Here is a 13,623-nt window from a genome sequence, read left to right as displayed (position 1 = left end):
TTTTTACAGAGAATTTAATGACGTAGTCAAAAAAATTTTGTCGGTTTTAGATTTTGAGATATTATCACAATTTTCGTTTTTTTAAATGGAAACAACCACTGATTATTCGCTTAATAAATTCGTTATTTTTTTCTGATTACAAAAATATAGGGTTTGACAGGTCTATTTCTTATTGTTTTAGAATAAAACTAAAAATAAACTTTTCTTTTAGTGTTGTCGAAGAAATTAAATTTACAGTTTCCTGTAAATTACGGTTCTATAACTAAAAATTAAAAAAACATATTTTTGATACTTGAAACAAATATATTTGTTGAACTGTTTAATCTATATATGTTTTACACAAAAGTTGGAATAGATTGCATTATTTCACATTGTTTATTACGATTTAATATTATTTTTAAATGACTTAATAAATTATCGATAGATGGCGCTCATATGTTTTTTCTTAATTCAAATAAACATAGCAACATTTGTTTGTATTCAAAAATTTTCTGAAGTGTCACTTTAAAAATCCCGTTTTTAAGATCAATTACAAAAATTTTAAAACGTTTGACATGTTAGAATGTTACATATTAAAAAATTATTTGTTTTTAAATACCAGAACTTATCTTCGTATTTAATTGTTAACTTTTTAGATTTTACCTACCGCCCCGTAACTTACAGGAAACTGTAAATTTAATTTCCTCGACGACACTAGATGGAAATTTTATAAAAAAGATTTATTTTTAGTTTTATTCTAAAACAATAAGAAATAGACCGGTCGAACCCTATATTTTTGTAATCAGAAAAAAATAACGAATTTAATAAGCGAATAATCAGTGGTTGTTTCCATTTAAAAAAACGAAAATTTTCATGATATCTCAAAATCTAAAACCGAAAATTTTTTTTTGACTATGTCTTGAAATTCTCTGTAAAAAAGTGTCCATATAATGTCGTAGTTATAATACTCCACCTATAATAATAACCAAGATAATTGCACTTATTGGTTTTACGATATTTTCAATTTTGGCCTCTAGGGGAAAAACAAAAGACGATAGCGCTATGAGGTTTTGGGCATTAGCAGCTTCTCGAAAAACGAGATCATGACATGTAAGCTACTTTTTTTCTAACTCTTATAGTTTCCGAGTTAGCCTATTCGGACATCGAATTTGAACCACCCTGTACACTCTACGTATCCTCCAGTATTTGTTGCCGATGTCACCGAAGAAGAGGTTCTTCATTTTCTAAAAAGGTTACCTAATAAATTTACTGCTGGTGATGATGATCTTCCTGCATTTTTCATTCGTGATTGCTGTGCAGTTTTTGCAGTTCCGCTTCATTTAATAATTAACCTATCCTTAAGCACTTGCTCGTTTCCTAACCTTTGGAAGCGCTCACGCATTGTTCCTGTATTCAAGCATGGCGAACGTACCAACATTACTGATTATCGACCAATATCGTTATTGTCCAATTTCGCTAAGGTATTTGAACAGATTATTTACAAGATGATTTATCCACAGGTTCAGTCATTTGTGTCACCATATCAGCAGGGGGTTATCAAGCGTCGTTCGACCATTACCAACCTCGCGGTGGTTACTGAGGTAATTTGTGAATCTTTGGATAGGGGCGGTCAGGTAGATTTTTCTAAAGCATTCGACATGATTCATCATGACGTCCTCTTGTATAAACTTAGTGCTTTTGGCTTATCTCCTAAGTTTATGAAACTATTTGCCTCTTACCTATCGGGTCGTATAAATTATGTGTACTACAACGGATGCGTCTATGGAGTTTACGGCTAGGTCTGGTGTTTCTCAGGGCTCAAATCTAGGCCCCCTACTATTTGTTATCTTCTTGAATGACCTTCTAGACAAATTTGCATCAAGCGTACTAGCTTATGCGGATGATCTGAAACTATTCCGACCTATTTTTGCGGACCGTGATGTTGTCAGTCTTCTGTCGGATTTGGACGTCTTGGTAGAATGGTGTAACCGTTATCAGCTAAAGATTAATGCCAATAAGTGCGGTGCAGTTAGTTTTACACGCAAGCTGTCTCCTCTTCCATCTTCTTATTATATAGAAGGTGTTCTTCTTGAGAAATTATCTACAATCAAGGATCTGGGAGTAACTTTTGACCGCAAATTGTGTTTTGTACCTCACATCGAAAATATTGCATCTTCTGCAGCGAGGATGCTTGGTTTCGTTTTGCGCACCTCGCGTGCTTTTTCTGATATCGGTGTGTACAAGACCCTATTTTCGACCTTTGTATTGTCCAAATTGGAATATGGCTCTGTAATTTGGTCGCCACATTATATGTGTCATAGACTTATATTGGAGAGAATTCAGAGGAGATTTCTCAAATATTTGTCTCTACGCCTGGACAGATCATACCCGGATCGTATGAATGGATTACGCATCCCTGCTGCGGCGTCACAATTTTTCTGCACTAGACGTAAGAAGAGAGTGCATCAAGTTTTTGCAGAAGTTAGTGCAAGGTGAATTGGATTGTGGTTGGTTGTTGTCGCGGATCATTTTCGCGGTGCCTACGCGTGCAACACGTAGTACAAATCAGTTTTATTTGAGGAATTGCAGATCCAATGTTTTAGCCAACTCCCCGGTGCAGAGGATGTGTAAACTAACTAACAATCAATAATAGTGTAAGAGTGTTTATGTGAATTATATTTGTTTTATGGCATGTGTTATTTCTTATTTTCTTTTTCTTGTAATATTGTCCTGTAATTGATCTTTGTTGGGCAATAAAGTGAATTATTATTATTATTATTATTAAATAGCTCCCACAAAGGTAAAAGATAAATTGACCAACAGTTCTTATCACTGGCACTAGAACAAACATTAGACTTAGAACTAAGAAAATTCGGATTTAGCCGCACGTCTCTCAAGACGACTAAACCCACCTATGTGAAGTTAGCCCCCAATTTTTCTAGCCCCCAATTAGATAGGATTTTACATGTATAGTATTTTGATTATAACAAGAGAACCAGTCAACCGATTTCGATAAACAATGTCTCATTCGAAAGCTCAATCCTTGGCCAATACGAAAGTGGAAATGCCCGATTTGAAATCTCTCTCGAATTCCGCTAAAACGCCAAAATAATGCGAAGGTACACGAAAATAACTCAAAAATGACCTTTTTTAAGTGGTGACAACTCGTAAACGATGTACCCGATGATCAAGATCTATACGTCATTCGATTCGTCATAGTTTCTTATATCGAAATCACAAAATGCCCGATTTCAATTTTCTCCCGTTAACCTTGTACAGCCCAAGGAATGACACCGTGTTCGGCTCGTTGTTTACGCACTTATAAACGACGTTAAAGTCGTTAAAGTCTAGCCCTCAACATAAAAAAAATAATTTAAACTAAATCGACTATAATAAGAGAACGGTTTGACGGATTTTAATGTTTTATATCTCAATCGATAGCTTTCGCCTGGCTGAATGCAGTTGTTGAAATGCCCGATTCGAAGTATTTAAGAATTTTGATTAAAACACAAAAAACGAATTAATCAAACACATCAATTATTTCCTTAACTAATTGACCAATTTTAGACATCAACATCTCGATCGAAAGTATGATCTACAATGAATGCGCAAGTGGAAATGTCCGATTTCAAAATTTACTAATTACCTGCGTACGGCTATTGAAATGACCCCGCGAATCTAACGACTAGAAGTCTAGCCCCCAATATGAAAAAATTAATTTAAACTAAATCGACTACAATTAGAGAACGGTTTGACGGATTTTAATGTTTTATTTCTCAAATGAAAGCCTGCGCCTGGCTGAATGCGTACGTCGAAATGCCCGATTCGAAATATTTAAGGGTTTTGATTAAAACACAAAAAACGAATTAATCAAACACATCAATTATCTCCTTAACTAATTGACCAATTTTAGACATCAACATCTCGATCGAAAGTATGATCTACAATGAATACGAAGGTGGAAATACCCGATTTCAAAATTTACTAATTACCTGCGTACAGCCATTGAAATGACCCCGCGAATCTGCCGACTGGAAGTCTAGCCCCCAATAAGAAAAAATTAATTTTGATTACATTCGCTATAACTAAAGAACGGTTTGACCAATTTTAATGTTTTATATCTCAAACGAAAGGGTGCGTCTGGCTGAATAATAATGTCGAAATGTCCGATTTGAAATATTTAAGAATTTTGAATAAAACACAAAAAATTAATTAATCAAATAAGTAAATTATCTCATTTATTAATTGACCAATTTTAGTCAACATCATCTCGATCGAAAGTGCGATTCCCGGTGAATGTAAAGATGCAAATGCCCGGTCTCAAAATGCGCTGATTAAATGCGTACGGTTGTTTAAACAACTCAGTGAGTGGTCTGATTTTGTCTATCACATTCTTCAACATTTTTATTTTTATTGTCACTTATGCATTATTCTTTATGGAATATTCGGAAAACATTTTAACTTTTGTAATGAAGAGAAAAATATATTATACAATTTGAAGGAAAAGTTGAAGAAAAATTGGATATAATAGAAAATTTTAAAAGAATTGTAAAAATTGAAAGAAATGTAAATTAGCACCTTGCCCCTGAAAACTTTATTTATATTTCAATATAAACAACAAAGTTATGGGTTGGGGCGCTTTTTGTGTGAAACTATATACAGCTAAAAATATAAAATTTGAAAAAGAAGAGTAGAAAACTAGTAAGAACAACAATAAGTTATACTAAAGGTAAAAATACTAAAAGCAAAAATGAAAAAAAGATTTTCTGTTTTAGTACAAATACATTTTAAATCAGTCTATTACTTTGTTAGTTTGTTTACATACTTTGTTATGATTAGTAGAATGTTTCAAACATATTCACATTTAGTTGTTCTCTAGTAATAATCCGTTTACAAAAAATTATTTTTTATGTAAGACTTCCAGGCAGTAAAGTCACTGGAGTCGTTTAAACAATCGTACGTACTTAATTAGCAAATTTAGAGATCGGGCATTTCCATTTTCGCATTCACCATGGATCATACTTTCGATGGAGATGTTAACGACTAAAATTGATCAAATAATAAAGGAGATAATTGACTTATTTGATTAATTAATTTTTTGTGTTTTATTCAAAATTCTTAAATATTTCGAATCGGGCATTTTCACATATGCATTCAGCCAGACGTAAGCTTTCATTTGAGATATAAAACATTAAAATCCGTCAAGCCGTTCTTTAGTTATAGCGAATGTAATCAAAATTAATTTTTTCTTATTGGAGGCTAGACTTCCAGTCGTTAGATTCGCGGGGTCATTTCAATAGCCGTACGCAGGTAATTAGTAAATTTTTGAAATCGGGCATTTCCACCTTTGCATTCATTGTAGATCATACTTTCGATCGAGATGTTGATGACTAAAATTGGTCAATTAATTAAGGAGATAATTGATGTGTTTGATTAATTCGTTTTTTGTGTTTTAATGAAAATTCTTAAATACTTCGAATCGGGCATTTCGACAACTGCATTCAGCCAGGCGAAAGCTATCGATTGAGATGTAAAACATTAAAATCCGTCAAACCGTTCTCTTATTATAGTCGATTTAGTTTAAATTAATTTTTTTATGTTGGGGGCTAGACTTTAACGGTCGTTTATAAGTGCGTAAACAACGAGCCGAACACGGAGTGCGGGAAGATAGCCCCCCATTTTTTGATTTTTAAATTTTTTATTGTTGTTCTAGATTGTTCTAGAGTTGTTCTACATTGTTCCAAAGCGGCAAATCGAAAAAATAAAAACTCCGCGAGAAAACCGAAAAAACAGGTTTTTTGACTAGCTCCCCATTTTTGGAAAAATCAAATTTTCTTTGTTGTTCTAGGTTGTTCTAGTTATTGTTCTAGAAAATCAAAATTATGGGATACAGCATTACGAAGTTATAACTAAAAATAGGTTTGGCCGCCGAAATGTCTAGTTGATTGCTGTGATCATAGTTTTTCTATTATCAATTCCATATTACAAATATACACTTATTATAGCTAACGCAATCTGGAACAGCTATTATTTTCACTAGAACAACTTTCTAAAGGGCACTTTACACTTTGAAAATGAAAGTTTTTGGAAGTTTCAGTCAGTAATTATTGTGTCAGCGGTTTTATATTACACAATAAGAATTAAAAAACATAGAACAATCTAAAATAACTCAATTTTTGCCGATTCAAATTGTTCTAGATGTGTTTTACGTATAACATGGACATTAATTTTGCAAAATCACATATTTTTTGTTGCTCTAAATTGTTCTTATTGTTCTAGGTACTTAAAATGTTTATTTAATCACTGCGGCTTTAGTTCTTTTAAAGTTTCATATTAAAAATTAGTACTTACAACAATTAAAACAATTCAGAACAGCTGTTATTTTCACTGGAAAAACCTTAAATTTGAGTTGTTGTGATATCGGACAGGTTTTGTTGAATCAGTGAACCCAACCTTTAATATAATAATAGTTTTAAAAAACTAAAAAAATATGGAATAATCTGACCATCCTAATTTTCTAAAAATCACAAGTTTCACCTTTCTCTTTCAACTTATAATAGTAAAACATAAGTTGCGATTTAAAGTGTATTTTATTTTGTATAAACTAAGTAATAATAAACTAAACTAACAAATAAAACAATAACTATTCGATCAGTATTACTATATTAATACAATAACTTATTCTAAGGTAAACTATAACTATAAATAAACTAATATCATGGAATATACGGTTACATCACATTCCTCATTTATAAATATATATGCATTTGTGCATTTATTTCAGTAGCTTCTTCAACTTGTACGGATTTTTTTCGTAAGTCATTAAATAATATCCAATTGGCATTGTTGGGCACAAATGCTGGGTACTGTCCTACATCATTCAAAGATTGAGTACCTTCGTAACTGATGATACCTGCAGGGATATAGAATTTGTTGTGGAGTAACAAATTGCGTGCGTAATCACTCAATTTTGTTTTATTGTTCTCTCCATTCGTTGTTTCTATAAACAGACCACATTTTTTTGCAATTGTTACTTAGAGTTTGCATGTAGTTTTCTATTACTTGCTTTAGCTGTGCATAGCAAAATATTGTTACGATGTCAATATCGATTGGTAAAATTATGTTTTTATGGAAAGTAACGTTTAAACTATTATTGCAGTTTTTAGTCCTACAATAACTAAATTGTTCTTTAAACAGTTGTGTGCAAAGAAACGCAATATTTGAAATAGCATTCATTATTATTACGCCGGCAATTTTCTGGCTTCCAAAATAATATATTCCTGTTAATAGTTCAGTTCTTTTTTTATATGTTGCTTTACTAGAACCGGTTTTTAAAAATAATTTTAGGAAACTAAAGCAATCTGTGCAAACATTCTCAACATGATTTCTAAATGAATTGTGTGTACGGGCAAATGCTAAACTATAAAATATGCTGTCGAATCCGCAAGTATTTTGAACAATATATATTTTATTTTTTATTGAAATAGATATTAATGAAACTTACTTATGAACTTATGAAAGAATTACTAACTGAAACTTCCAAAAATTTTAATTTTCAAAGAGTAAAGTGTTCTTTATAGAGTTGTTCTAGTGAAAATATTAGCTGTTCCAGAGTGCTTAGGTATAATAAGTATATATTTGTGATATGGAACTGAAAATAGAAAAACTATGGTCACAGCAATCAACTAGACATTTTGGCAGCACAAGCTACTTTTGATAGTTTAGTTTATTTATTAATTTATTACTTAGTTTTGCAAAATAAAATACACTTTACATCGCAACTTATGTTTTATTATTATATATAACTTTAAAGAGAAAGGTGATTTTTAGGATATTAGATGGTCAGATTATTCCATATTTGTTAATTTTTTAAAACTATTATTATATTAAAGGTTGGGTACACTGATTCAACAAAACCTGTCCGATATCACAACAACTCAAATTTAAGGTTTTTCTAGTGAAAATAACAGCTGTTCTGAATTGTTTTAATTGTTGTAAGTCAAATTTTTAATATTAAACTTTAAAAGAACTAAAGCAGCAGTGATTAAATAAACATTTTAAGTACCTAGAACAACAAGAACAATTTAGAGCTACAAAAAATATGTGATTTTGCAAAATTAATGCCCATGTTAAACGTAAAACTCATCTAGAACAATTTGAATCGGCAAAGATTGAGTTATTTTAGATTGTTCTATGTTTTTGAAATCTTATTGTGTAATATAAAACCGCTGACACGATAATTACTGACTGAAACTTCCAAAAACTTTAATTTTCAAACAGTAAAGTACCCTTTAGAAAGTTGTTCTAGTGAAAATAATAGCTGTTCCAGATTGCGTTAGCTATAATAAGTATATATTTGTAATATGGAATTGATAATAGAAAAACTATGGTCACAGCAATCAACTAGACATTTCGGCGGCCAAACCTATTTTTAGTTATAACTTCGTAATGCTGTATCCCATAATTTTGATTTTCTAGAACAATAACTAGAACAACTAGAACAACCCAGAACAACAAAGAAAATTTGATTTTTCCAAAAATGGGGGGCTAGTCAAAAAACCTGTTTTTTCGGTTTTCTCGCGGAGTTTTTATTTTTTCGATTTGCCGCTTTGGAACAATGTAGAACAACTCTAGAACAATCTAGAACAACAATAAAAAATTTAAAAATCAAAAAATGGGGGGCTAACTTCCCGCACTCCCGAACACGGTGTCATTCCCTGGGCTGTACAAGGTTAACGGGAGAGAATTGAAATCGGGCGTTTTGTGATTTCGATAGAAGAAACTATGACGAATCGAATGACGTATAGATCTTGATCATCGGGTACATCGTTTACGAGTTATCACCACTTAAAAAAGGTCATTTTTGTGTTATTTTCGTGTACCTTCGCATTATTTTGGCGTTTTAGCGGAATTCGAGAGAGATTTCGAATCGGGCATTTCCACTTTCGTATTGGCCAAGGATTGAGCTTTCGAATGAGACATTGTTTATCGAAATCGGTTGACTGGTTCTCTTGTTATAATCAAAATACTATACATGTAAAATCCTATCTAATTGGGGGCTAGAAAAATTGGGGGCTAACTTCGTATAGGTACTAAACCCGAATGATTCTAGTTCGAGGTATTGTGTTAGTTCTAGTTTCTAAGTGAAATTCACAAAAAGAATATACTTTTTAATTTTTCCAATAATCTTATTAATTTATACAATAGCAATATGAAGGTTTTAAATTTCTTGGTACAATTGATTGAAAAAACAATTAATAAACGAAATTAAGGAAGTAACATGTGTTTTCAATCAACTGCACCAAAAAATCTTATTAATTTTAATAACACAAACATAAAGTTTGATTCTTTTCAATAAAATTTATTTAAATGATCTAATCTAAATTAAACTCTCGCCAAATAAAACCGTACAAAAATAGAACATAGTCGTGCAGTCTACGACTGTTACCCATCAAAGATTTTACGACACCCAAATATAAATCAATTTTACTTTAGAGATTTAGATTTTAATGCAAACGCACAGGGGCTTTGAATGAAGTGCAAAAATGATTTTCTCGAAAGTTCAAATTTTATTGTTCTTCTATTAAAACGTCGATAGATTAAGAATAACACTCACAACCGGTAAATCCCAATTCGTCAAAATAGAACCGTTAAATTATTTTGGCCCCCTCGAGGTTGTATTTCGAATGGTATAAATGTGCGAAGTACTACTGGGAATTTGACTTTAATTCTATAAATATTTTCAATTCCAACGGGAGATAAATCTTGATAATTGTAGCAATCTGTTGTGTTATTTGGTAATTGATGATAAAATGTATTGGGTTAATAAAAACCATGGTTTAAGGACTGTTGATTAAAAAAAGTGTTAAGTAAAAAGTTTAGGTTTAAATACGCGTAATGGGGAGTTAAAAGTATGTTAACAAATATAATGTATATTAAAGTACTTTCAAGTATATAATAGAAATTAATGCCTTTAGAATAGGCATTTTCTAACATGCTGTAACTGTAATTTTGGTTGCCTATTCTAACCGACTTAAGCCAATTTTAACTCTATAAATATTACATTTATTACATTTTATTTCAGCTTTAATAAACACATCAATTTCAAAAGTAATGAAGCATTAAAACTTAATTGAAAATATTTCTTAATTGATTTAATTTAAATTTCATTAATTTCCACTCATCGCAATTCAATGAGGAAGATATATTTATAACAATAATTGTTGTAAAAATCATAGTTTTTGTAAATCAAAATTGTATGAAGTCACTGTACCGAAACGAATCTATACACATATATTGTTTTAAAAGCATCGGATGTGAGAGCTTTTCCATCGAATTATTACATGCTCTGTAGACCAGATGACGTTGCATTTCCTTTTTTACCTATGATTGTAGGTAAAGTGTACTAAAACTTGTAGTTATATATTTAAAATGTTCATCAAATTGCTGGTGTTCGTACTAATAGTCAGCAGATGTCAGCGTTACTAGGCGCAACGCAACAAAGAGGTCAACGGACCATCATTTTGCTGGAACAACTTCGATGTGGTGCTAATTATAAAAGCACATGGGAAGACCACGTTCAGACACGTGAATAAATTTCTATTTGCTCGAGTTCAATTTGTTCCTTGTCATAATTCTTCGCTTTTCTCTGTCAGTAAATATGTACAATACTATTTCATTGTGTTTTAATGTATTTTTTATGATATTACTAAATTTGAACAGACGAAAATAATTTAGTAAAATCAATATTTAATTTTTTTATTTTTCTTTATTTACCCACAATATTGATTGGTATCTTCTGAACAAATAAATTATTACGGTCTTCGACAATAAATCATTCTTCATTACTTTCCGTATCCTTCCAATAACAGGTATATAATAGAAACCTATAATAGGTAGTTCATTGTTCCGAGATAAGAACACATTCCCAAACTCACCCCCCATAACTTATAAACGATCGCTTCCTGTTGCTTCCGCTCCATTAAATTACCTTTTATAACAAAATGTTATCGAAATTCTTGGGCTATTGTAATTCTAAAATCTATCCTATGACGGAAATTTAAATAAAATCAGTATTCATAACTACAATGTTTTCATTCGTTTCTATAAAGCGAATATTTCGAAAATGACATTAAATACCAGTAACCTCCTTAACACATCAGTTACTCTATAAGTAACGTTATACAAAGAACCGAAACGTACGGAAATATCGTCTAAGAGTTTACGTTGTATTTTATAATTAACATGTTATTGCGAAGAAAAGATATTAGGTTCAACCCATCCACTTTAAATTTTAAATAAATTTCCAACGTATGTAAGAATTAACAAAATGACTCACAAAGTTATAAATTAATTATTTGTATAATCGAAAAAAATATTTGTAAAAACGATTTGATATAAATATTTCGTATATTTTCAAAGTAGTTGTTGACACCTTCGGGATCAATTTAGGACTCGTTTCGACCCTGCTCGACGAAATTGCGTCGTTCAAAAGTGGAAAGTTTCATCGCCATCCCTTCAATGTTGACACTCAAGTCACGACAAGTCGTCAAGTAGAAGGGACGAAGGTCCCCCGTTAGCAATTTATCCTTTGGAATTTAGAACGTAGGATATCTAACCCGAGAAGAGACGTTAGCCATGTTGGCCACCGATAAAGTTCGGGTAATAGCTACAATCACACGTTTATGTAAGGTATCAGCGCAAAACTGACGAGAACCAACTTCTAATATCTCCACTTCCGCTCCAGCACAAGGTAATTACAAATTAACCTTTGGCTGAAGTGATTATTTCCTGTGATAGCTTAAGAAAATTGGTTCATTATTTTGATGGAAAATTACATGTATGTAACCAATATACAGTGTTCGGAAAAGATCTATAGAAAAAAAATTATGATTTATAAATTGAATAATTTCTTTTTTTTAATAACTTTTTACTGGAAATTCCAATAATATTATTTTATATCATATCATAAGCTAGAATCTTTAAGCTATAATTTAACATACGCATCATATTGATTCTTAAAAACACAGACGATATGATTTCTTGAAAATTTTGTATTATTTTCATCCCATATTAACAAAATTTCAGAAACGTAGGCGCAATAAAACCAAAAAGAACAGGATGTTGCTAACTTTTTGCGAACACTGTTTAGTTCATAGTTTATAAGTATGCGATTATATGAGAAAATGAAATTTAAGCTTAAGACCACCTTTTAAATGACGTATGTTTAGTGATGGGAGGAGCATTTTGAAAATATAACGAATGAAATCAGCCAGAGTGGTGCAGTAAACAAAACGCAGGTATTATATTTTTTGGCAACGATCGGAGTGAAGTTAACTGGTAGGAGAATGAGTAGGTGGTGCTTTACCATGTGTTAACGATGGTTACGCCCAAAAGTTTTTGTTAATTCAAAAAGATATAACTACTTGCTTGGAAGAATAAGACTCTTTCAATATGAAATTTGTTCAAAAATATTCAAAAAGACAGAGAATCTATCATATTCGGATTATTAATCGGATATGGATAAGATCGTAAAAGAAAATGAATAGCTTTAGGAGCCAGAGGTCATCAAGGTAAGCACATAGAGGAAACACCTACATTCCAATATTTAGGAAACACTGCAAGCAAATGCACAGCAAAAGTAAATGGACACTGAAACGGGGAGCCCAAAGGACGCATGAAGACGGAACTTAAATAGAGACCTAATTACACAGAGTATAACCAATACATAAAACCAAGTAAAAATAAAAGCATAATAGAAGAGAGTGGATGGAACTGGCCGCAAAGATGACTGGAGGAGGGCACTAAAAAACGAAAACACAAACACGCAGAATTTGCTGCCCCCCTGTTGCAAAAGTTGAGAAAGCAACAAGATACCGAACATTTTCTTGACTTATCTTGCTTTTATTTATTTGGCTTTTTACTTTTCATCACTTTGATTTTTTCTGATTTCTAAAATACTTGGTTTCGAAAAGTATAAATAAAAGTATATAAAAAGTGTAAATAGTTTCGATAAGTATATAAACAGCATTTTATTCACGCGAGAATGTTTAATTTTCTTAAGTAAACAAAATGCATTTAAAACACACATGCAATACAACGTTTTATCTACAATCACACTCATTTAGAATCAGAATCGCCAAAATTTCATCTGATGTTATCAAAAAATGATTTGACATTTCACTCTGACAGCGGCTGTCACCTCAAAAATCATTGCAATTAACTAAAAAAACATTGGGAGGTGTTGAATTGTTGCTATTTATTAAATAAATAGCAACGATAACAATATTTTATTTATTTAAATCAAAGAATGAAATGTCTATTAATGTAAATGTTAATGTTAATATAAATAATAAATAGGGTGTGATTGATTTAAGATTGTACTTTTCATTATTCCACTAGTGGAATAAAGTAACTTTATTCCACTACTGGATAAAGTGGTACTAACCATTCTCGTCAAAGGCAAGTATATAAACGTGCTGTTTGACAAGATGCAAGTAGCTCTCAAACTGATAGAGACTTGGTGTGACGAACAAAGACTCTCTGTGAATCCTAAGAAGACAGAGTTGATTCTTTTCACACGGATGAGGAAGGTTGGCAATCCCAGAATGCCATCCCTTGCTGATACTCCATTGGTATTGTCAA

At 31.6% G+C, this 13,623-nt stretch overlaps 1 protein-coding gene across 3 annotated transcripts in view; it reads right to left on the bottom strand.

Annotated features, from left to right (window-relative positions):
* LOC111416510 (carboxyl-terminal PDZ ligand of neuronal nitric oxide synthase protein) overlaps positions 1 to 13,623 on the bottom strand; it is a 114,900-nt gene that overhangs the window by 54,565 nt on the left and 46,712 nt on the right. The window lies entirely within an intron of this gene.

The sequence above is a fragment of the Onthophagus taurus genome, chromosome 1, assembly GCF_036711975.1.
Source record: "Onthophagus taurus isolate NC chromosome 1, IU_Otau_3.0, whole genome shotgun sequence".
Taxonomy (NCBI): Eukaryota; Metazoa; Arthropoda; class Insecta; order Coleoptera; family Scarabaeidae; genus Onthophagus; species Onthophagus taurus.
This window is presented reverse-complemented; position numbering and strand designations above follow the sequence as displayed.